Source organism: Bombus pascuorum, chromosome 2 (assembly GCF_905332965.1).
Source record: "Bombus pascuorum chromosome 2, iyBomPasc1.1, whole genome shotgun sequence".
In the NCBI taxonomy this organism is placed as follows: domain Eukaryota; kingdom Metazoa; phylum Arthropoda; class Insecta; order Hymenoptera; family Apidae; genus Bombus; species Bombus pascuorum.
In genome coordinates, this window is record NC_083489.1 from 21,766,389 (window position 1) to 21,790,746 (window position 24,358).

The 24,358-nt window shown below is 29.0% G+C and overlaps 2 protein-coding genes across 3 annotated transcripts in view; one reads left to right on the forward strand and one right to left on the reverse strand.

Moving 5' to 3' along the window:
* Positions 1-2,868, reverse strand: part of LOC132904597 (trichohyalin-like) — a 142,403-nt gene extending 139,535 nt beyond the window's left edge. The window contains exon 1 of the mRNA XM_060955235.1: positions 2,545-2,868. The gene's annotated coding sequence lies outside the window, so the exon portion shown is untranslated. The remainder of the gene's footprint in view (positions 1-2,544) is intronic.
* Positions 1-24,358, forward strand: part of LOC132904614 (uncharacterized) — a 344,019-nt gene that overhangs the window by 220,466 nt on the left and 99,195 nt on the right. The window lies entirely within an intron of this gene.

Genomic DNA, 24,358 nt, shown 5'->3' on the forward strand with positions numbered 1-24,358 from the left:
AATTATATATCGTCTCAATTCATACAAAATAATCTATGCACTATTCCATTATGAAGGCGTTCTTTGGAAAAGTTTAAAAAGTAAATTTGAAAAAAATAAAACAGTATATAACTAAGGAAAATGTCCATGCCTGTATTGTTATTACTTTTTAAATTTATTTTATTTCGTTGATGACATACTGAAATAATATTTGAAATACCAAGCAATTTAATTCTTGAATTTCACGATACTTGCATACACAAATTTCTCAAAATGGAACAAGCAATTAATATAGATTTCCAAGTGTCATTAACTCCATAATCAACAGCTTAGAAACGAAGAGTAGTTACATATAGATATATCATTTACGTTTCCTTAAAAACTTTGAAATTACTATTTTAAAACTATAGAAATTATGGGAACTATGGACACTAACTAACTGGAAAATATCTCATTTACATATGAATGATTGATACTGACATTAGAGAATATTTTATATTCAACGGTTAATTTTTTTATCACTTAAGTAAGATTGCAGAAGTAATGAATGACATAATAGAGTTGCTAACAGATTTCATTAATTCCTTTTAGAATTGTTTTCCAAGAAAATTTTCAACGAAATAGGAATGTACTATTTTAAAGATAAAGATTTTATATATGTACATATGTGTGAAAATAGCACGTTTTAATGAAATAATTTAGAAAAACAATTTTTTGCCAGAATACAAAATAACATAAAAAAAGATTTTCAAATTACAATAGCTTATATTTATAATTTTAATATAATTATCTTAATATATACAAAGAATGTATGACAAACTTATTAAATATTTTCAAATAAAATCACTCTATTAAATTATCTTTTAAGTATGTAACTTGATTCTATTTCCCTGATATGTATTCCTCTTAAGTATATTTTCGTCATATTTCAAAGACAATTACTTAAGAGTAATTGATAATTATTCGAAATGAAACACAGGAAAATATCTATTTTCCTTTAAAGTTCTAAAACTTGCGAATAATTATACTTATTGGTAAATATAATAATCTTTGCGGATTATTTAATGAATCTAATATTAATCTGTATAAAATGATATCGAGCAAAAATTAATGAAAGAAGTATTTATATCTATGAAATGTCCTCAACTTATCAATAAATACACGATAGTATACTATCATTTCTATTCAATAAAACGATAGATGAATGGAACCATTAATGGAACTACAAACAACCTTCTAAGTAAATACTTACTGATATATCTACTGACTATCTCGCAAATGTTGCATCATCTTTCACGAATTATGTGATTTCCTGGCATTCTTCTTTTTTTTTTTTTTTTTTTTTTTTTTTTTTTTTTTGTAAACGAAATATCATATACACACTATGAAACGTACGTAACCGTATAAATTCTCTTAGATACAATTGATTATTTCTGTTTATTTCTAACTTATATCGGTACTCTTAGCTCCAAGCTTAAGATGTTGATACTCAATGACTTGATATCTCTAGTATGTTTGTAAAGTATTCTACGCGCAAAATTTCGTAGTAGAATCAAACTTCTTAAGTTTTCTATCTATGATATTTTAAGTATAAATTCTAATTAATGCGAAGTATACTAAAACATAAATGAAAGATAAATTAAATATAAATAAGTTTCATTTATATATTTCATTAAGAGTTATTATTTCTTAATTTCATATTACCTCATTATGTATCGAATTCTAAATAGAACACTCTTCATGGCCATTTAAAACTATCATATCTTCGTAATTTAATATGAATTCATTATCTAGTACATTCTAAATAGAACATATTGATTGTTTGAAAGTACGTATAAAATGACTGGATATTCATTCTCTAAATTTACATAATACGTCCAACATTTCAGTAAAAACATTTAATTCACTATGAAACTAATAAAAGAAGATATTAAACATGATCTGATAGAACATTCTCCGATACTAACATTTATTACTAAACTGCGGATATTTATAAAGTAAACAAAATATCGTGAAATATAGAACTATACTATTATACACTATAATATTTAGTGGGTAAAACAATTCTTTTCAAGCCACATTTTCCATCAACAATAAACGCAATATAATAGTATAGACACTTATACATTGAAGTTTGAAAAAATATTAATCATAGCTTTAAGATAGAATATACATATTTTTATAATGAGGTTCTATGCCCTGATAGATTTCAGTCATATTAAAAAAATTATAGAAATCTTTCGTTATCTATTTTCGTATAGAAAATTATCGTTATCTATTTGCGTACTGAAAATTATCGTTATCTATTTTCAATGGTTTATATCTTCGAATCTATCAAGTTATTCACTTCTCCAAGTATCTCGTATTTAAAATACTCTTTCTTAGTCGTCACAAGTGATATACAAGTTAAAAGTTAACAAAAATGAATTTATCATATTTTTCCCATATGCCCTCCGTTCATTAATCAAATTTTTTTTTTAAATCATCTGAATGACACTAGCAAAGTTCTAAGTAAAATCAAATATTCTTATTCTAAAAAGATATTCTACAAAATCGATCACTTACGTTTACGACGAAATAGCTTCTCGAGACAGATCGATCCTCGCTGATACTCTTCTGATCGAAACTAGTTGTATCCACGAGATTTCCTCTGTTGCACGTTCTTGGTTTATATACTTTTTTTTTCAAGCACTCTATAACATTTATTAAGCTTCTTGGAAAACCCTGTCTGCCGTATGTTGATGAAACTGAACACTCGCGAATCGATTCGCGACGAGCACGTGGATATCGTACGAATTCGTCGAATCGGCAGTACCAGTACGATCGATCGCAGTCGAGGTGTCACTGGTTCGGCACCGGCGAACATCCTCGCGATTTATAAAGCCTCGTCCGCTCTCTGACTTCGCTCCGTGTCGTCCGGCTCGTTATTATTCCCCTGCCAGCTAGCTGATTCCCCCGCCAGGTCCGTGTGCGAGCAACATTCTACACACTGTGTCATACATTCGCTCGAAAGCGCGAGATCATCAGCTCCCGCGAGAAGAATCGTCTTTCGCCTTTAATCGTCCAAAATCTTGCGAGATCGGCTTGGTACCCGATGATTTAGGATAATATTTTTTGAGCGAGAGATAGGTCAGTTTCGACATACGAAATGTTACTGGAATCAAAGTCAAAGACCTCGCTACTGTTTCTATCGTCTGTTGATAAATATCTTTGTCTTTGAGTATATTTTGCTATATTTTCTTTCAATTTGTTGTTTCATTTTTGGTGGAATATTATATCGGTGTTGATAATTTTATTTAGATTGGTTAAAGTTAGAGTACAGTTACGTTGCAAAATATTAATTGTCTTTGAGTCACGTTCAAAGCCAGTGATGATTTTTATTTTTTTGGGAGACACAAATTGGAAGGTCGTAATAGGATTAATACATTTTATAGAATACTCTCACAGAATATTATGTTCAGCGTTGTTGGGAGATCGCACTCGAAGTATTTCATTATCAATCGCTTTTAACAATATATGGTCCCAACTGATAATTAAAATAGGCATTTAATTGTTAATTCTTTCGCACAACTAGTATTTAAGAATACATAATTAAGAATACAAATTAATAAAAATACAAATAAATAAGAAACGAACTGGCTTAACAATTATGAATTATGATCGGTTCACTTTTATTTCTCTAATGCTACATGTAAGCATGCAGTGAGACATGGGTTTGTGTACATACAGTACAATTACTCGATTTGAAAAATCTGACTTCAAATTTAGTGTGGTATTTAACATAGTATTTAAGTAGTATAACTAGTATAAGTAATATATAATAATATATAAATATATAAAAATATACATATAAATAAAATATAAGTAATTAAATATTTGTATACATCAAATTGAATTTTAATGAAATTTCAACATTACAAGTTAATAATTGTCGACTGACAATTTTAGTAATTGAACAATAATTTTATTTTGGTGATTTCGTATAATAATAAGAATTAAACAATCAATTGATCAAATAAAAAATTTGAAGTGATTACTACCTATCAGTCATAATTAATGTTGGTTGAATGGAACAAATAAATACGCTTAAATATAGGTGTGTTTGAGAAGATATAAAATAATGAAGCGACAGTTTTTAAATTATTATAATAAGTATTAACTACTGTGGTTAGATTGGGATTATAATTATTGGATTAAAAATAATCGTTTAGAAATTAAAAACATAAAAATGTTCTCCTTATTTTTTAATTGTAAGATTTCGAATTTTTGTAATAATCTATTTATAATTATAAGATGTTCACTATGCTTAATACTGAAAAAAGTTAATAAAATTTTGGAATAGTCCGAATTAAAAAATATACATTAATTGTTGTCATGTAGTTTTAGAAAATATTGTAAAGATAATATTTCTGTATCAATATCGTTCATTTATTTATATTGTAGTATACATAATTGAAAAATGATCAGTTTTTACAACAAACATTAACCAAATTTACAATGTTTCCGTAAGAAGCATACGTAAAGAATACGTAAGAAAAATTATGAAAGAAGAATAAAAAATTATGTAGTAATTAATATTTTATTTTATTGCAGAAAATATTAAAAATTCTATTACAAAAATATTATAATATTATGCGTGTAAATATTTATTTCATAATAGTTCCTGTTTATCGTTTTTAATGATGTCTTTATAATCACGTAGCAATGAATGTAATGGTACATCGTAAAATATTACGTTGAAATATTACGATAGTGTAATATTTCCTATATGTGCGTAATTATCAAAGTTTGAAGTCGAGTTTAGCTCGTTATACATATAGCGTATAGATGTTCTCAGATATACGATAGCTGTGACACATAACTCCAAAAGGTAATTCGTACCAAGTTAATAAGCAGAGCCATTGAAATCAATAACCACTTCTACAATAATCACTTATTAAAATTCCTAAAACGTTGCAATATTTGATGATCCACAGACATCAATTAAACCAAATGCTTCTTTTAATTAACTTTATTTTATTATTTCGTGTAACAGTAAATATTTCTTTATTCTCTTGCTTCATGTATTTTTTCGTTGTTAATTAATTGTTTACAATCGCATTAATCATTACGGTAGATTATTAATGGTTGAGATCAAATTTCAGATCAAGTTTCATGGCGTTTGAAAAATATTGCTTAACTTCAAACATATTCACAGTTGTAATATTTACAAATAAAAATAATTTAATTATATTTATTATATATATTTGCTTAATACAAATTAATCATAAATTAAAATTACCTATACACTGTTAGACAAAAATTTCCTATTAAAATATTAATTTTGAGATTTAAGAATTAAATTAATTGCATAAAAATTTTTAGTTTTCACATTCCACACTCCCAACGCTTTATAAAAATTAAAAAGTAGTTTAACGAAAAGTTGACCTTTTTTTGTAGAACTTTAACGTAGAGTAATCGAAGATTCGATATATCGTGAATTGGTAAGATTTAGAGGAATGAAAGAATTATAAGAGTAATTTAAAAAAGTATAAAACACGATTGGGGTAAACTTTGCATTTGAGTACAAAGTATGCATGTATATACGTTTAATTACGTCAGTTCTATGAAAACCACTAAAGTTTTCAGCTGCTTCGTGAATATATAATTGAACAACGTTAACACTTTCAAGCAGAGATAAGCTTAAAACGATCTGACTAAAAATAAAACGTAAAACTCGTATATCAGTATGTATAGTGGTGTTTATGTTTCACGATACTCGTCGTGAATGACGGCACAACACGAGTGAAATGTAAACTTGCATTCAACGAGATGCATAAACATAATAAACATACTAAGCAAGAAATCTGAAACACGCTCGTGAGCCAATTTTTATCGTTGAATTATAAAACAGCTGGAAATATCAATCGAAGTGCGGAAATTACATGCAATATAGAAATACATTTATGAAGGTTAATATCGTGAATGAAAATGATTTAAGGATGCAACGATGAAATGAACACGCAAATAAAATAATGAGATAACATTTATATTGAAATGTCTTATGCAGCACGTGTATCCACGCGAGAATAAGGAAAATACAAAGTGTGCATATTTTTAGTAAACTATATTCTATAAAATTACATTTAGTCTTATATCATAGGGTTCGATCTAAAATCGTGTTTTATACTTTTTTCAAATTACTCTTATAATTCTTTCATTCCTCTAAATCTTACCAATTCACGATATATCGAATCATCGATTACTCTACATTAAAGTTCTACAAAAAAGAATACTAACATTGATCAAATTTATTGAAATGTTTATTGTATAAAAAAAAGAGATATAACATCTGACACTAAAAATTTGTGGAATTTACAAATTTTATATAAACAATAATATGCAGTAATAATATGTAGTACTTCTATTTATATCTTGAAAATCTATAATCGATCGTACAAGGCGTTAGGTGACTTATATAAATAACAATGCACCATTTACTATCACATTTTCAACAAGTGCTTAAACATTTTTTGTATCTGACGTACTAAAAGGGCAGGAAATCTTGAAGACAAAAAGATAGTTATTTTCTAAATCATTAATGTTGAATTCTTTGTCATTTTGTTACAGCTTCGAAGGGTTAAAATTCGTTTGTGTATCTGTAAGACTTACGATTAAACGTCAACCTTATAAAAATTATTTCAAAATATCAAATTTTCGATATAAATGAATTTATGAGAATGTAATATAAATCTGAGAAAAATTAAAAGGTTATATATAAGTTACTATATTTATTTTGATTTATTTGAGCATTTTTCTATTTGGAGGATTTGAAGCGTCTCTTTTATGAATGGCGGTACGACTCTCGTATCTAGATTGTTCCAGTGCAGACATTTGCACGTTACAGTGGTTATCTCCTTTCCGACATAAAAAAGTTCGTTGCTGCTCGTCTGTTTCCTCCCATGCGTCATCTTGCGTGGGAAAGTTTGTTTAACAAATCTCGGTTCTAGCTATCTCAGTGCCGTCAAACTATACGGTACAACTTTCAACACGAAATTCACCGGTATAAATATGAAACATCAGTTCGATGTAGTTGTCTCAGTTTCTATTGATTTATTCCTTACAAGTGCGCTCTAGTGTGCTTTATTCTCACGAATTGCTCGCAACAGACGATGAATGAACGAGTTTGTTAATTACTGCTTTTCGTATTTTACATTATCGTAATTATTATGGGTGTAGTTTATATACTAAACAGATGACAATTTATGTGCTTTTACACACATTTATTTTAAATGCTTTCCATCATATTTATTTTGAGATTCAGATTATTAGATCGTATCGTTATTTGTTGTAATATCTAGAGATATGTTTCATCATCATTCGGCTCGATATATTAAATTCAACCATTACTTATTAAAATGCATAGAAATATTAATTTATTAAACCACATTAGAATATATTGCGATAGAATGTACAAGATTGTGAACTAATATAAATTTAAAAATTATTCTTGGACGATGACTATGAAAATGTAATAATAATTCAAATAATTCAATCATTGAAACATATGATTTTATGTTTTATTTTGAAGATAAATACATATAATACAAAAGAGATTAATTATATTATTATTAATCTATATCTTAATTCCCTTCTTTTATTTCTTATTATTATTCAATTCTTCTATTTCTTAATTCCCTTTCGCACATATAATACAAAAGAGATTAATTATATTATTATTAATCTCTTTTGTATTATATGTGCGAAAGGGAATTAAGAACCTGGAGATTAGTTTAAGCAATACATAGTATATCATATTACGACTATTTCAGAAATTTATCATCGACTCGGTTTCTGAAAGGTAAAACTACCCTCATAGCGTAGAATGAAACAGTATCTATGAACCGTAATTAAACTCATTCTGAGATCTTCATTTTATATAAAGATTTAACACCGCATCAACACAACAGCGACTGGATCTTGTGTGTTTGGCGCTCATATTTTATCAGGGATTCAATGGTATTTTTTGTATGTTCGTGGATCATCATAGCACTGTCCGGATTAATCTTGTGTTGCCACCTTTGCAGTTCAAACCTTCTTTATTCGTACAGGAGATAGTACACTATTACGGAGATGAATGGGGTATGACAGCTGTAACAGGATAGTTCCGCTTTTGAGTAAGTGTTTATACGTGATTCCAGTCTGTCTTGTGACCTCAGACCAGACGGTATTTTCTCTTTCTTGTTCACGTTGCAGTTCGGGATTTGTTGGTAAAAATCCTTGACTGTTCTATGGATTCTTATTCTGTTAGATGCGATCCACGACCGCTTACATTCACATTTCACATTCTTCTCTGATATTGAATTCTGCATAGTTTACGAATCCCTAATAAGCAACAGGGACCTCTGCTTCATTTGGAGGAAAGAATTGTTTCTTTGGAGTTAGCGTCTGCTTTCTCATTGCCGATAGTTCCTTGATGGCAGAATACCCAGATAATGGTATATTTTTGTTCACATTAACGAGCTAAGAATAAATTGTAAATATATTTTTAATGATATCATTTTTGTTTCTTTTGACTGAATTTGACAATCTTTGAATTACACTCATGAAGTTTGCGTAGATAGCGCGATCTTAAAGGTCGTTCTTTCTTGTTAAGATTATTCAGTGAATGGAATTAAAGTAATGCGTGAGCAAACTGCAAGGTATTGAAAGTGTATATTTTGTGACTAGTAAATTACAAAATATGTGGGCCTATCCAGATCCTCTCTCTAGCAGCGTTACCCTTAGACTAAAGGCAACTGCCTCAACCAACATCGGACGTGTACCGCTTATGGCCTTTCCTAAACGCATTCTTTTGTCTATGCGCCTTCGAAGACCTTAGGCGGTTGAGAAACCAAAGACCAGATGTTGAGTTTTCTCAGAAGTGACGATCACTTCAACATTTCTGATAAGTTTTTGAGCATCGTGGGTTGCGTACTCTTTGACTTAGAAAATAGACGCCTGCGTGGGAAAGTTTTGTTTGATCGTAACATTTTTAGGGCATCTGTTTATATTTTATTGTAGTGCCTATATTTGCTACTCAGTTCTAAGGATTTCGCCTTATGTTTGTGTCCATAACTACTTTTGATTCTTTGCAGAGACAGGGAAGCAGAGAGCATGGGGAAGTTTTGTTTGATCGTAACATTTTTAAGGCATCTGTTTATATTTTATTGTAGTGCCTATGTTTGCTACTCAGTTCTAAGGATTTCGCCTTATGTTTGTGTCCATAACTACTTTTGATTCTTTGCAGAGTCAGCAAGATCTAAATTGAGGGTTTTGATGGTTCAAGGTTTGGTGGCGGATGTTTTTTTGTTTTATTATAGTTGTGAATAAATTTGTTGATATATGGTTTGTAGATATGGCTACCAAGTAACAAAGTGGTCTTTTTGTTTAACTTTAGTAGTTGGCAAATCAATTGTGTCTAATGCGTCTACGCTGTTTCTCCTTCCTTTATATATTAACGATGGCGTTTCATTTTTTATTAACAATACTGGCGCTTGGTTTGGCGTTGTTGTATTTTCGTTGCTTCTGCAATTTGATATCTATGTGAACAAAATTAAAGAAATGGGATCTACATAGAAATTTATTTCATCCACCAAGAATTATAAAAAATATTCCACGTTCAATATTTTGTATATTTTCATGTACTATATGCGACCTATGAAATTTTGCACCTTTAAATTTATTACAAATATTAAAAATCCACAGTCTAACCATAGGGATATTATTCCAGGACATGTCTCTCTTATTTGTACAGGGTGCGTCGCGGGAAACGGACGATTTTCAAACGAATATTACGAAGCAGGTAGTGGGAGTAGGGGCTTGAGTGGGGCAGGGCATATAACGCGTCAGGTCATGCCATTTCATTTATCATGTCGCTATGGACATTAAAGCATCGAGATTTGTATACGATAGTTTCGTAAAAAGTGGCAAGTCGGTTATTAAAACTCAGTATTGGTCGTTATGGGGACATTCGCAAGTCGCAATACCATCTCGAAGTGGGTGAACTCATAATTTTTTCGAACAAGAGGAACAGTAATGAAGAAGAAACCGCCTGGTCCTGTAGCAACTGCAAGGACACTGAAGAACGTGAAAAGAGTGGGATAAGCCGTCCAACTTGTTCTGCTCGGCGACATGCTCTTGAATTAGTAACGAGCAAATAGGAAATAGCTCCTCCGAGCTAATGCTCGAAATTATCGAAGAACGTGAGGATGCGACTATCATGATGAGTGATGAAGTACATTTCACATTCAGTAAATAAACAGAACTTCCGATAGTGGGCTCTACAAAACCCCTGTGAAGTGAATGAAACACCGTTATACCACCCAAAAGTGACGGTTTGGTGTACCATTGGTGGGTTTGGCAACATTGGCTCGTACTTTTTTTGAGAACGGAATCTCCCCGACCATAAACTCAGCTCAATCAATATGATCAACAATTTCTTGAAACCAGAACTGCAGATGTGAAGGATTAACAAACAAAACGTGAGATTTCAAGAAGGTGGGCCCTGGCAGGGCTTCGATGGCTGTTCTTCTAAAATTTAAAGCTTAAAGTGTAAAATTAGAGTTCTATTCTAAAATGGCATGTAATAACGTATCATTTCGTGATAATAAATTAATTTCACGCTAAAAATTAACGGAGGAATAATTATTTAAAAATCGCTCGTTTCCCATGACGCACCCTGTATAAGGAAACAATTTCGTTCGTTCTTAATCATTTTGAGTCGCGTCAACTGCCGAAATTATTAGCGACTGTTTTTGGTACAATGAGTTTTTGTGGAATCAATTTTAGGTGAATTCCGAACCATCGCACCGCACTGAAATAACCATTGCATAACTACGAGTGAATCGAATGGCAGATGTGCCAGCTGAAAATCGACTGGGAAAAACAACTCGCAAATCTTTGGTCACGAATCCGAGTCCCAGCTAACTTAGTGTGATTATAAGAAACAATTTAATTTATTCATTGTGATGAAGATTCAATAGGGTGTGTCTGCTAGGAATATATATTACGAAGAAGTCATGAATCTTTTTAATATCGTCTCGAGTTTAGGATGTACAAATATTCAGGATCAGACATTCCTGCTTTCAAGAAGGTTATTCACGAACAGAGTCAAATTTTTTTTTTTTTTTTTTTTATTTTGGTTATTTTACAATTTGTCCTTATGGACATTGTATTTGTTTATGAATCATTCAAAACATAATTCATTCTGACTTGTAAGTAATTATGCATATCTCTTATATTTATTTATTTTATTTAATATGTATTTATTTAATATAATAATGTCCTTATGGACATTTGGTAAAGTGTTATATCTTGTTGGTGAAGAAAAAAAAATAAAAATAAAAAATAAATATAGCATGTGGGCGGCTACCCCCAGCGGGGTGCCAGCTTCGTTTTTTCTAAGTTATATCTTTTATGAGGTCTATTGGGTGTTTCCTTTTTAGTCTTCTTGCGATATTAAACAGAGTCAAATATTGCTCTTTTTAAATATATTTCCAACATTAGAAATTCTAAGGTAGGCGTTGGACAGAATACCACGTTGTGCTGACTGTATTGGCCTTATTTTAATTTCAATATCGTTTATTGTTATTGTTTTGTATTTAGTGGTTACAAATTTTTACCCAGGTAGATACAGATTCTGACGTTTGAAATTCTGGATATGAATCTGATTGTCTTGGGACCTCGGATATTTCTTCCATCGATTTAAGAACAATAGTTTGGTCTTTGGCAGGAATGCATTTCAATTTTACAATGTTCGCATAGGATTTTATTGATTCCCTGAGATTAGTACATTCTGAGACCCTTTTCGTGGTGTTTGAGGAAGCCAGAGTCCCGTACTAAAACATTTCACTTATTGTTACTTGCTTTTATCTTTGTAGACAACATGTTGCTGTATAATATCGAATATGTGGGAATGGGATTGGCCGCTATGTCAGCACTAACATAACACGGCACAAACACCACTATAGCTTTCCATTACCACTATGTTGCTGCGATTTAGCACACACGTTTAAAAGTTGTTAACAGAACACATATCAATATTAGCGTTCCGACAGCTCGGGTGCGACTGTTTATTCATTTTCTTGCCTTCTTTGTTATTTTATATAGATTCTAACGTCGCATTAACTGCGCCTAATTTTATCTAAACTTTAATGCATATTTATCGTCATATTTATAGAATACATGTGAGCCTAAAACTCAATTAATCGAATGCCCAATACATACGTCTATTAAAATTTTTAGGTATTATATTAAATAAAATAAATAAATATAAGAGATATGCATAATTACTCACAAGTCAGAATAAATTATGTTTTGAATGATTCATAAACAAATACAATGTAAAATTTGTAGAGACTGTAATATCATAAAGAATAAGGAAAAGCATAAATAGACATTAGGAGAAATAACTTTTTGTTCGCTGATTTTAGATAAAATGTATTGTACTCGACGAAACCCACTGAATGCATTTTTTCAGCATGATGTTGTAGGTGATAGCAAAGCAGTTCAGTGATCTACTACATGACATTGACCGGCTAACAGCGAATCCTTGAAATTTTATTTTTAGCAAAGAAACGAGAAGGTATTTGTGAAATCTTACTAGTAGAAATGTTAAAATAATTAAGAATATAGCATGACTGGAAAGGAGAACAATATTTTTCTTGCTATTCATTGTGCCAAATTTAATTATATTATTGACAATTTTTAACATAATTTGTGATTTGTAAATGATATTATCATACTGTACGTATAATATTCTTATGTTATCTTATGCAAGAACAATAAAAGATTACTATACATTAATCACTTTGTATTAGTATGTAAGACATTATAATAATGTACAGAATAACAAAAGTATGATGTAGAGTAAAACGTGTTAAAAATTAGAAATCAATGAATAAGGAACTTTGATTAAGCAACAATAATCTTAAATTTACTTGGTAACTGACTGTCATAATAATCGTGGAATTAACATCTTCCTGTTAATGAAGCAAGATCAACTTTACGTATAGCTTATGTAGTATAATAAACGTAACTTTATTAGACAAATTTAATATTTATTATCAGTTTGAACGTATTATTAATTATAATATTATATACGAAATGCTATATTTTGATTTATTAGTGCAAATGTTGCAAAATTCTTGCATATAGTTAACAAAAATATTGGCATTGATACCAAATGATATCAAAAATAACACACACAATGCAAAAATATTAATTCGAATAAAAGAAGTTTTGTTTTGTTTTCAGCCCCCCCCTTTTTTTAATGAAATACCTAAGATTTCATCTGGAATTCGGATAAAGCATCAACTTATACGTAAAAAAAGTATTATACGAGACAGGGTCTAGAATTAATAATTACTGAAATATTCCCAAATTAACCATTTAAAAAAATATACACTATTGGACAAACACAAAAGATATAACTTAGAAAAAACGAAGCTGGCACCCCGCTGGGGGTAGCCACCCACATGCTATATTTATTTTTATTTTATTTTTTTTTTTTTTTCACCAATAAGATATAACACTTTACCAAATGTCCATAAGGACAAATTGTAAAAAAAACAAAAATAAAATAAAAAAAAAACTATTGGACAACAGAATTTGAAAGTTTCTTGCGACATAATTAGTTACTAAATCATTGAATTACCAAGCTTAATGTGTACGACAGCGATCATTCTGATGTCCTATTTTCGAGCATATTAAAGACAGCATATTTTTTAGTAATGCTTCAGACAGAAAAGCAAAGTATATTTGACCTGTTAACGATCTATTAATAAAGTGCGTGGCAATGATCTAGCGACCACGTTCAGATTCCATCGATGTTGGTGGTCGATTTCACGAAGCAAATAAAGATATTCTGTTGCCCGATACACCATATTTTTTAAAATGGTTAATTCGAGAATATTCTCGTAATATTGGAAAATAATCTCAGTAATTAGCATTTATTAATTTTAGTCACTATCTTATATAAAATCTTTTTATATAAAATTTGATGCTTGTCCGGAATTTCGAGTGGCCGTCCATTTATAGCACGGACAGACTCATTCTCTTCCTCAGGAAATTCCGAATTACATGTCCTCCCCGAACTGTAAACCTAATGACTCCGAGATTAGGTAAAAAACTCCGGGAAAAGCCCAGCCGGAAAGACACGAGAAATCCCAACGGCTGATAGGGAGAATCAGCATCATAGAAGTTCAGTACTTCACTCCCAACAAGATCCTACCACCACGGTGTTCATAACATCACGCTTTACTTTTATACAACAAGTGCAAATACAGTGCTAGATTACTTTAACACTCGATTTATCAAACCTCCTCCACCTTGAGCGTTAATTCATTCGATATCGTACGCGATATCGACCGATCAGTTTGACCTGACCGGTTGCTCTCTAGTCGAGAATTCGCAACAATGCTTTACCTGAATTTAAGAATGGGTATCCCATTTACGAAAGTAAAACGAAGTAAAAACAAATTATTTAACTGCATATCGAAAACCATGCAAGTTTTGTTTAAAACATTTTTTCGTACAACGTATAATTTACGAGGTATTCGAAATCTTCATTTGCGAGATTCATGCTGTATGTTTGATTACATTATATAATAAATTACATTATATATAATTACATTTTATATATACATTACGTATACATATTACATTACATTATATATAAATAAGTTACATTATATAATAATAAATTTTATTTTTCTTCTAAGTATTTAAGTTAAAACGTCAGAATTTTATATATACATTACATATACATATTACATTACATTATATAATAATAAATTTTATTTTTCTTCTAAGTATTTAAGCTAAAACGTCAAATTTTATATATACATTACATATACATATTACATTACATTATATATTACATTATTACATTATATATAAATAAATTACATTATATAATAGTAAACTTTATTTTTCTTCTAAGTATTTAAGCTAAAACATCAGAATTTTATATATACATTACATATACATATTCCATTACATTATATAATAGTAAACTTTATTTTTCTTCTAAGTATTTAAGCTAAAACATCAGAATTTTATATATACATTACATATACATATTACATTACATTATAGATAAATAAATAACATTATATAATAATAAATTTTATTTTTCTTCTAAATATTTCAACTAAAACATCAGAATTTTATATATACATTACATATACATATTACATTACATTATATATAAATAAGTTACATTATATAATAATAAATTCTATTTTTCTTCTAAGTATTTAAGCTAAAACATCAGAATTTTATATATACATTACATATACATATTACATTACATTATATATTACATTATTACATTCTATATAAATAAGTTACATTATATAATAATAAATTCTATTTTTCTTCCAAGTATTTAAGTTAAAACATCAGAACTTTATAAAGTCGAAAACTAATAAATCTCTACAAAGGACATAAGTTACTTAATAAAACAATGCGCTGTGTATTCTAAATGGAGCACGATATTCTTCGATACATTTGTAAACTGACTTCTATTTTCCTTTTAAATGCATAAATTAAAACATTTAAGTTTTGTAAAATAGAAATGAATAAGAATTTACTCTATTTCACTGAAAAATTTAATCTAATTAATAATAAAATAATCCACCACGTGTTGCAGAAGGACCAGAAAACGAAAGCATTTATCTTGAAACATCTCGAAAGTACATTCGGCTAGATCTTCACATTTTCACCATATGTAGCGAACGATAAAACAAATTCTTTTCCTTTCGGTGATACCGATACGGTCAAATACTTCTCCAATAATTTACATAACCTGATTAAATGCACACATCGCGCGCGTAAAGCGAGCTCGTTAATCAAACACTCGACTCAAATAGCAGTTTCACGTCTACGACCGTGCAGAACATGTACATAAGTTCGCTTTGTGCACTTTTCCCGCTTACCGTGCTTTATAAGTCGCTCTTTTACAAATCCAGCTTTATTTATGCTTATTACATCGTGGTTGGTGGTAAACTCGACTAGTACAATGAATTCGTTTAAACGATCACCAGCGTTTTCCTCTCTTTCGGTTTTTACGAAACTACATGCACAAACAGCTTTAAATGTTCGCTATCTTCGTACTCTTTTTGTTGTATACTAGACATTTATATATTTTAAATATATCTTAATTTCGTTTTAATATTTCACTCTGTTGAATGTTTAAATCGGGGAATGTGGAAGTAATTATAGTAATGGTTAAATTAAAAGAAAATTTGAACTACATATATAGTTTGAAATTGGACAATTAAGTTATTATATCGTAATAAAGGGTGGGACAATGACTTTGAAAGTCAACTCGACTGGAGAGTTTTCTCGAGATATAAACCTTTTCTTAGAGATGTAAAGAAACTTTATTTATCAACGTTGTATGGTATAGAGAGAGAGACGTAATATAGGTTATACATATACATATAAGTGCTATGGGAGACAAATGTACATATGTAAGTGTTACATTATTTGTTAAATCAATTGCCTAGTCTTAGTACTACCAGAAAATAATCACTAGTTTACATAAAAGAACAAATAAACAAAAATAAGTGAAAAGGGTAATATAATACTAATAAAAATCATATAACAAAGTATACCTCGCCATATATAATAAAAGTAATAATTAGAGCATTCTTACACAATTAAATCAATAGTATCACTCGTATTAGCGAAACTTTATAAATTACAAATTTTAAGCTGTCAATAGTAATAAATTCTCTTAAAGAGAGTGAACCACCAAACGTGATCAGCTTAGATTATTTTGTTGTTAGTGGGCCGATAGAAACATTTTTAGAGTAGAACATAGTTCAAAGAAAGCTTTAGGATCGTTAGTTTTTAAGATCACATTTTTATGGATAAGCCTATAGTTTTTATACATTCATCTTTCACTGGATGTAGAAACGAATTCGCCAAAAATCATGACAAATATCTTTTTCCTATCTGAATGGAGGAAACATTAAAAGATATCATCCGATCAGCCCAATAACAATCCATATATATAATCATCAAACTTGTTCTTGTTACAAATATATACATATATAGGATGAAACACAAAACGTGATCAGCTTAGATTATTCCCTAGACTATATATATATAATGTTTGCCAATTAAATTATTGTACTTGCGCATTTTTAAATTACATGTTATACCTTTATCCTACATTCCCACATTAACAAGTAGTAACAAGTAACAAGTAGTAACAAGATGTAACAAGTAGTAGGCCATAAACATCTCTTATATAATTTCATGTTTGCAAAAGAATAACCATATAATGCGAAATTTGCAAAATTTATTCACAAAACTTCACTTGTTTTATATATATATACAACATCAAACTTATTCTTGTTATATATATATATACATATATAGGATGAAACACAAAACGTGATCAGCTTAGATTATTCCTTAGACTATATATATATTATTATTATTATTATATTATATTATATATATTATTAGTTATTATATATATAATAAGATATATATATATATATCTTATTATATATATATATATATATATATATATATATATAATATATTGTATATATATATATATATATATACACAAAACACCAAACTTGTTCTGTGATAATAAAAATCCTATATATGTATATATATACAAAACAAGTGAAGTTTTGTGAATAAATTTTGCAAACTTCGCATCATATGGTTATTCTTTTCCAAACATGAAATTATATAAGAGATGTTTATGGCCTACTACTTGTTACATCAATTCACTAATGATAGCTAAAAAATTATTGTACAAGAGGTGCAAATCATAGATACTTAATGTAGGAATATAGGATAAAGATATAACATGTAATTTAAAAATGCGCAAGTACAATAATCTAATTGGAAAACATGACTAAATTGATTATTTTTAAAAAGAATTGTCTTCAATCTGAAACATTTCTTGTATAGAGAGTAAAAAAGTTATTTTTCATCATCACCATAGCATTGTTTTACACCCCTGATCGGTGGAAATCTGTAGAAAAGGTTGCACAAAAATTAGATAGGAAGATTTGGGAGGAAATATAATATACGTAATATATGGATCTGAAGGAAATGATTGGAGTAAAACTTGTTCAGCGTTTGATAAGTATGCTTTAGAAAATTAAATAAAGATGATTACATGCTTCGTAATTAACAACCAGTAAGTTTGCAATATATTTTGTTTTTATGTATACACATATCTATGGTATAGAATACTACTACATGTTAACAATATTTTCACAGTAATTAACTGTGTCAGTAGAATGAAATAAAATTATACTACAATGATGTATTCTATCATCAATTTCGTATATCAAAAAGGTAACCAAAATTCCAAACAAACTACTTACGTAATTCACTTGATTCAAAATTCCAGAAATATTAGAATAAATTCTAAACTTTAACAACATAATCTGCTAAAAATTTCGCGAATTAAAAAGATTACTAAAACGAAGGTATTCGTGTGACAATCACTAATTCCGAAGCAAATTCTATTTCAATTATGTAGGAATTGCTCATTCCCCGACTTAAATCAACGTGAACGAATGCAGTAATTATTTACAGATGACATCGATAATTATTTTAAAACGGTTAATAGTCACGTTGATGGTGATTCAAATAAGTGATCGAACACGCATTACTCGGCAGTGGCTGATCGTAGAAGCCCATCGTTATTAATACTTCATCCATAGCTATGAATTGAAAAGCGGTTGAACGACAATTCGCTGCAATCGGATTAATTTGTTGATCGCAGTGCAGCATCGAATACGAAGAACTGATAATCTTGTAATCGCATGAACTGTTAGTGATGTCGTATACGCGATATGTTAGCTATTTTTTTTCATTTTCATTTAAAGCAAAATTATCTACGCACTCGCGTACATTCAACATAATATGACTTAGACGTTCCGTTTAAACGAAATTTGTTATTATCGTCTATGATACGACGTTAATTTTGATATTAATGGCCACACTGCGAATAATTATGCAAATTCATGTTTTCGTGAAAATAATAAAAGGAATGAAACCTAAGTAGAAATTTTGCCTGTTATAATATTTAATAATATAACGACTGCTATGTTTTGAATATTTTATACATTTTTCCGATTTCAAATATCAACACACTTTTTCTTTCTTCAATTTTATATCACCGTGCTATTTTAGACAATTAAATGCCAGTGATGGACATAAATGGTAGGTTTTCTTATTTTTGTAAGAAATCTTTTTTATTTAGTGTATTAATGACTAATTAATATTAATGAAGTTGACAATACAAGTATTTGATTTCAGGATCATATTTTTTCTATGTAGAGTTGTATGAATCCTTTAATAAATTATTTATTATGACATATGATAATATAATGTAGAACCATGATTTGTATAATTTTATGTATAGTCCACTAAGGAGCTAAACTGATTACTTTTATTTTCTTTTTTTATTTTAGAAGCAAAATACATGATTTAGTTGTTTAATTTTTCAGGAACAAAACGATTAACATTGATCAGTGTAATATGGCTTCTGTGATTTTCCCATATAAAATATGATATAATGGACAAAGACCATCAGGGAAACAATTGAAATCTGTTATTTTTCCAAATTTGAAATTCATACAAGATAAGGATTCAAAGCATTCAACAAAGATCTGTGAAAGTAATTTGTATGAGTTACAGGAAAATAATGATTAATATCTATTAAAATAAGAATTAATATCTAATAATTATATTCCAATCTACTATACTAATCTAAACCACACTAGAAAGATTTACGATGGATTAGACTTATGAAAGTGCGAGCACCACATACGTGAACATAATACAAGAACAAATAATAACGATAACAGAAGACTTGATAATACACAGTAAAAATTCTTACTTTCTTTGTTATATATCTTATCGTAGATATAAAATTGTTCAAATAACATACATTTCATAAATATAAAATAATAGTTATATATAACATATAATATTTTTACAATCCTTAAAGTGGCATTACATATATTTCTATACATGTAATGCTGTTTTAATGATTGTAAAAATTGTATTATTAAAATTATATTATAAAAATTATATTATAAAAATTGTATTATAATAATTATATTATAATATATTATTAAAATTATGGTATGAAATTGTATTATTTTATATTTATGGGATGTATGTTATTTGAACAATTACTTATGTAATATAATATATGTATAAATATTATAATATATTATAATTATATATATAATATATAATATAATATATATATTATATAATATATTTATAATATATTTATAAATATTACTTATGTATATAATATAGTACGAAAGTAGTACTTACAGCAAATATCTGAGGTCTAAGTAAGCATATTTGGTTCATAATAAAAAGTTAATTATAGACTGCGGGTAGTGTTTTAATAATTTTAAAAAGCCTTATATTGTATTATATATATATATATAACATGACCTTTTTTAAATTATTATTTTTATTATATATTATTACATATTCATATATACTCATATATATATAAAGCAACAATACAGAAACGTGGAAAATCTAGATGAAAATAAAGATTTAATTTTATTATACATATATAAAGAGATCCTTATCAATATCGATTATAAGTATCGGTTAATATCGAATATATAAAATATTTTATAATTCATGGTTCCAAAAGAAATAACAATTCTCCATTTAACGATTTCCTAATATTTTGTAAAATTTACATCACCATTCATAAGACACGAGATACTTACAATAAACTAGACATAAGTAAATACATTATAATTAGAAAATGATGTTTCTAAGTATCAACTATTAATGTATTATAAAAGATATCTTAATAAATATATAGATATAATATATTTCTATATATTTTGTATATTCTATATATTTATGTCGTTATAGATAGCTTAATAAAAGCTTATGTTAAAAATTAGCACGTATCTCATTTTTTATAAATGTTCCAATACCTATAAATGAGGATGTAAATTTTCTTAATTAGATTCATTTCACGTTTATTGGATAGCATTCCTAGCTCCGCGGCAGCCAGGTAAATTGTGTCATATGGAAATTCCCCGCGCGTTTCAGCACAACAATGAATTATAATATATCAGAAAGTGGAGACGAGTATTAAGCACTTACATATGTACGTGGCTTCCACGTCTGTATATGAGAAAGCTTATCGGGATTTTTTCTTTTTTTTTATTTACAATCAATTCTCATACAGAAATTTAAGTAAATTTTTTTGACGTGGTACTTGGTAACTTGGATTGTAAAAGTTTATAGTATGTTTCATTCTAGTTGAATCTAATTCTTCGATCTAAGGGTATTGCCTTTTTAGTCTGCGGATCTGATCCGTCGTGTCAAGTAATTGGGTAACTAATGGGTTTTGGTGGTTGTTAACTCTTATATTATATCTGTTTCTGAACTTGGATATTTCTTCTTTGACTGTGGGTATCTTAGGGTCGCGATGTATTGTTTCGTTGGTAACATACCAAGATTCATCTATTAAGGGTCTTAGAGTTTTTGATTGGGATCATTGGAGAATTTCTATGTTGGAGTTGCTCGCTGTTCCCCGTAGTTGGATCCCATAGGTCCAAACAGTTGGTTAAGTTGGAGCGTCTGCCAATGAGCCAGTAGAATTTTTTTAGTTTTGTTTTCAGTTCTTTGGATTTATCTACGATGTGCCTTTTCCGTGTCATTCTTCTGTCTAGAATGATGCACAGATATCTGACTGAATCTTTGGTATTGGAATATTATTTATGGTCATCTGTGGGCAGTATCTGAAATTGATGTAAAAACAAAGCACGAAGAAGAGAGAAAAGTGAACAGGATAGTCAGAATGGATGGAAGAAAAAGAGAAAACTAGAGAAAGAGAAGGACTAAAAAGAGCAGGGAAAGGTTTTTACGAGAGTATAAAAGAAGACGGAAAAAGGAAGGAAGGAAACAAGTCTAGAGCATCCAAGACAAATAGAAAACATTTTTCTTCTTCTTATTCTCTGTTTATACAGGATTTTAATTTTATCGTAATTTTAATAATAAATTGACGAAAAGATGCGGAGATTACTAGTCAGAAATGAAAAAACATAAACTTTGCATTGAATTCTGAGAAACGTTTAATGGTACAATAACTATGATTAATAGGGTTTCTTAGATCAATATGGACAAGGACATAACCGCGGAGAAGTAAAAGATACGCATTGATGAATGCAATCACATGATAGACAGTAAATTATTTAAATGCACTTAGGAATTGTTGGGAATATGAACGACCGTCGTATCGCAATATGTATTAAGTAACCCAGATAACAGAATCTACAAAACATTTAAGAGTCATAATAGTCATAAGTCATAAAGAATTCAACAATTATTTGTAAAATTTTAACGAAGTTACATTACCCTGTTTTATTAATAGGTTAATTGGTTGTTAGTAGGTTCCATTTTAGGTTCCATTTTAGGTTCCATTTTGGTTCCATTTTAGGTTCCATTTTAGGTTCCATTTAGGTTTCATTTAGGTTCCATTTTAGGTTCCATTTTAGGTTCCATTTTAGGTTCCATTTTAGGTTCCATTTAGGTTTCATTTAGGTTCCATTTTAGGTTCCATTTTAGGTTCCATTTTAGGTTCCATTTTAGGTTCCATTTTAGGTTCCATTTTAGGTTCCATTTTAGGTTCCATTTTAGGTTCCATTTTAGGTTCCATTTAGGTTTCATTTAGGTTCCATTTTAGGTTCCATTTTAGGTTCCATTTTAGGTTCCATTTTAGGTTCCATTTTAGGTTCCATTTAGGTTTCATTTAGGTTTCATTTAGGTTCCATTTTAGGTTCCATTTTAGGTTCCATTTTAGGTTCTATTTTACATACATTTTTTATTAACATAGGATACTATTATAAAAGCAAATGTCTAATCGTTCGACTTTTAAATATTTTTTTATTATGTATTTATGATTGTGCCAGGAGATCTTTTATTATTCTTTTGTGATTTATAAAAATACTTATATTGTACCTGCAAACTCACTATTCCTTGTTCATCTTAATCATCTAAATCAGCGTAAAAGTTTAATCAATAATGACAATTTCATTTACGTGTATAAAAATCACTCGATCTCTTCATTAGGTTTTAGATAAATCTAACAACATTTGTGAAATATAGTAAGAACAGTTGTAATATTGTTTAAAAATCCTATTATGTATATTTTCAAATTTCATTTGAATCGTTTAAGTGACGAGTCTATTATGATAAATTAAATAACAGATATTTCATTACATAAATTTATTACTATCCTGCTAAAGATATAAGTGCAAGAGAATATCTTGAACTACTTATTGCTAGTATCTAGAAACGTCTAATAGTAAGACGTATAGAAAAATTAGATTTCTTAACTTATAGTATCATAATTGCTCTTAAACATATTGTGGTAATAGGTAATAAAACGTAAATTATATGTGTTCAACGATATCCTTGGAAATCACGACATGAATATCAAGTGATCAAGATGCTTACTATACTACTGTCAACAAGTGTGACAAATTAATATGACAATCATTAAAACTGATTATTCAACTTTTTTCTACTGTGAACAGTGTCCCTTCTTAAATACGCAGAAAGCTATAAAACGTTCTCATACATTTTAAGTAATATCACCAATAAATAATACTTTCGTAAAAGAAATAATTTGAAAAAAGGAAAAAAATTATAAATGGTAAAAATAAAGTAAAACTCTCTACAGTTTCAATTGAATGAAACAGAAGTCTGGACACTGATTAGCTAACATGCTGTAGCATGCAAACTTCCCGTCGCTTGACCGATGCAATCATGAGGTTTCGGTTCAAGGGTGCACCATGTAAATACGCAGCGAAGAAAAAATGAAAAAGAACGAGAATGATCGAACACAGTGACTCGATGACATACGCCGAGAGCCGGAGTCTTTAAGGTGCAAGGTCGATTTGCTCTGGCAATTGTAGTTGACATTGCATCGGCATGATCCGCAGTTGAATGCGATTTCGCTCGACCGTGTATCGATCATTTCACGTGGCATCTATTGAAACATACGCCATAATAACAATTCGAGTATAAGCGAAAATAAAATGTTGTTTACAGAACCCATATATTTGCCCATATATTTTATATCGAGGAAATGTATCCTTTGGTTGTAAATTATAGTAGTACAAGAAAGTTGAAACGTTACTATAATCAGATTAAAAATGTGAACTTTTTCACAGAAACCTACGATTTTATCTTTTTACACTCGATGTTACGTATACGTAACATTATACTTTAAAAAGTTATTAATTGTTTAAATGATAGATGTATTTGTTTTTAGTAAAATTAGTTTTTCTCATATTTTAGTGCATTATGTCTT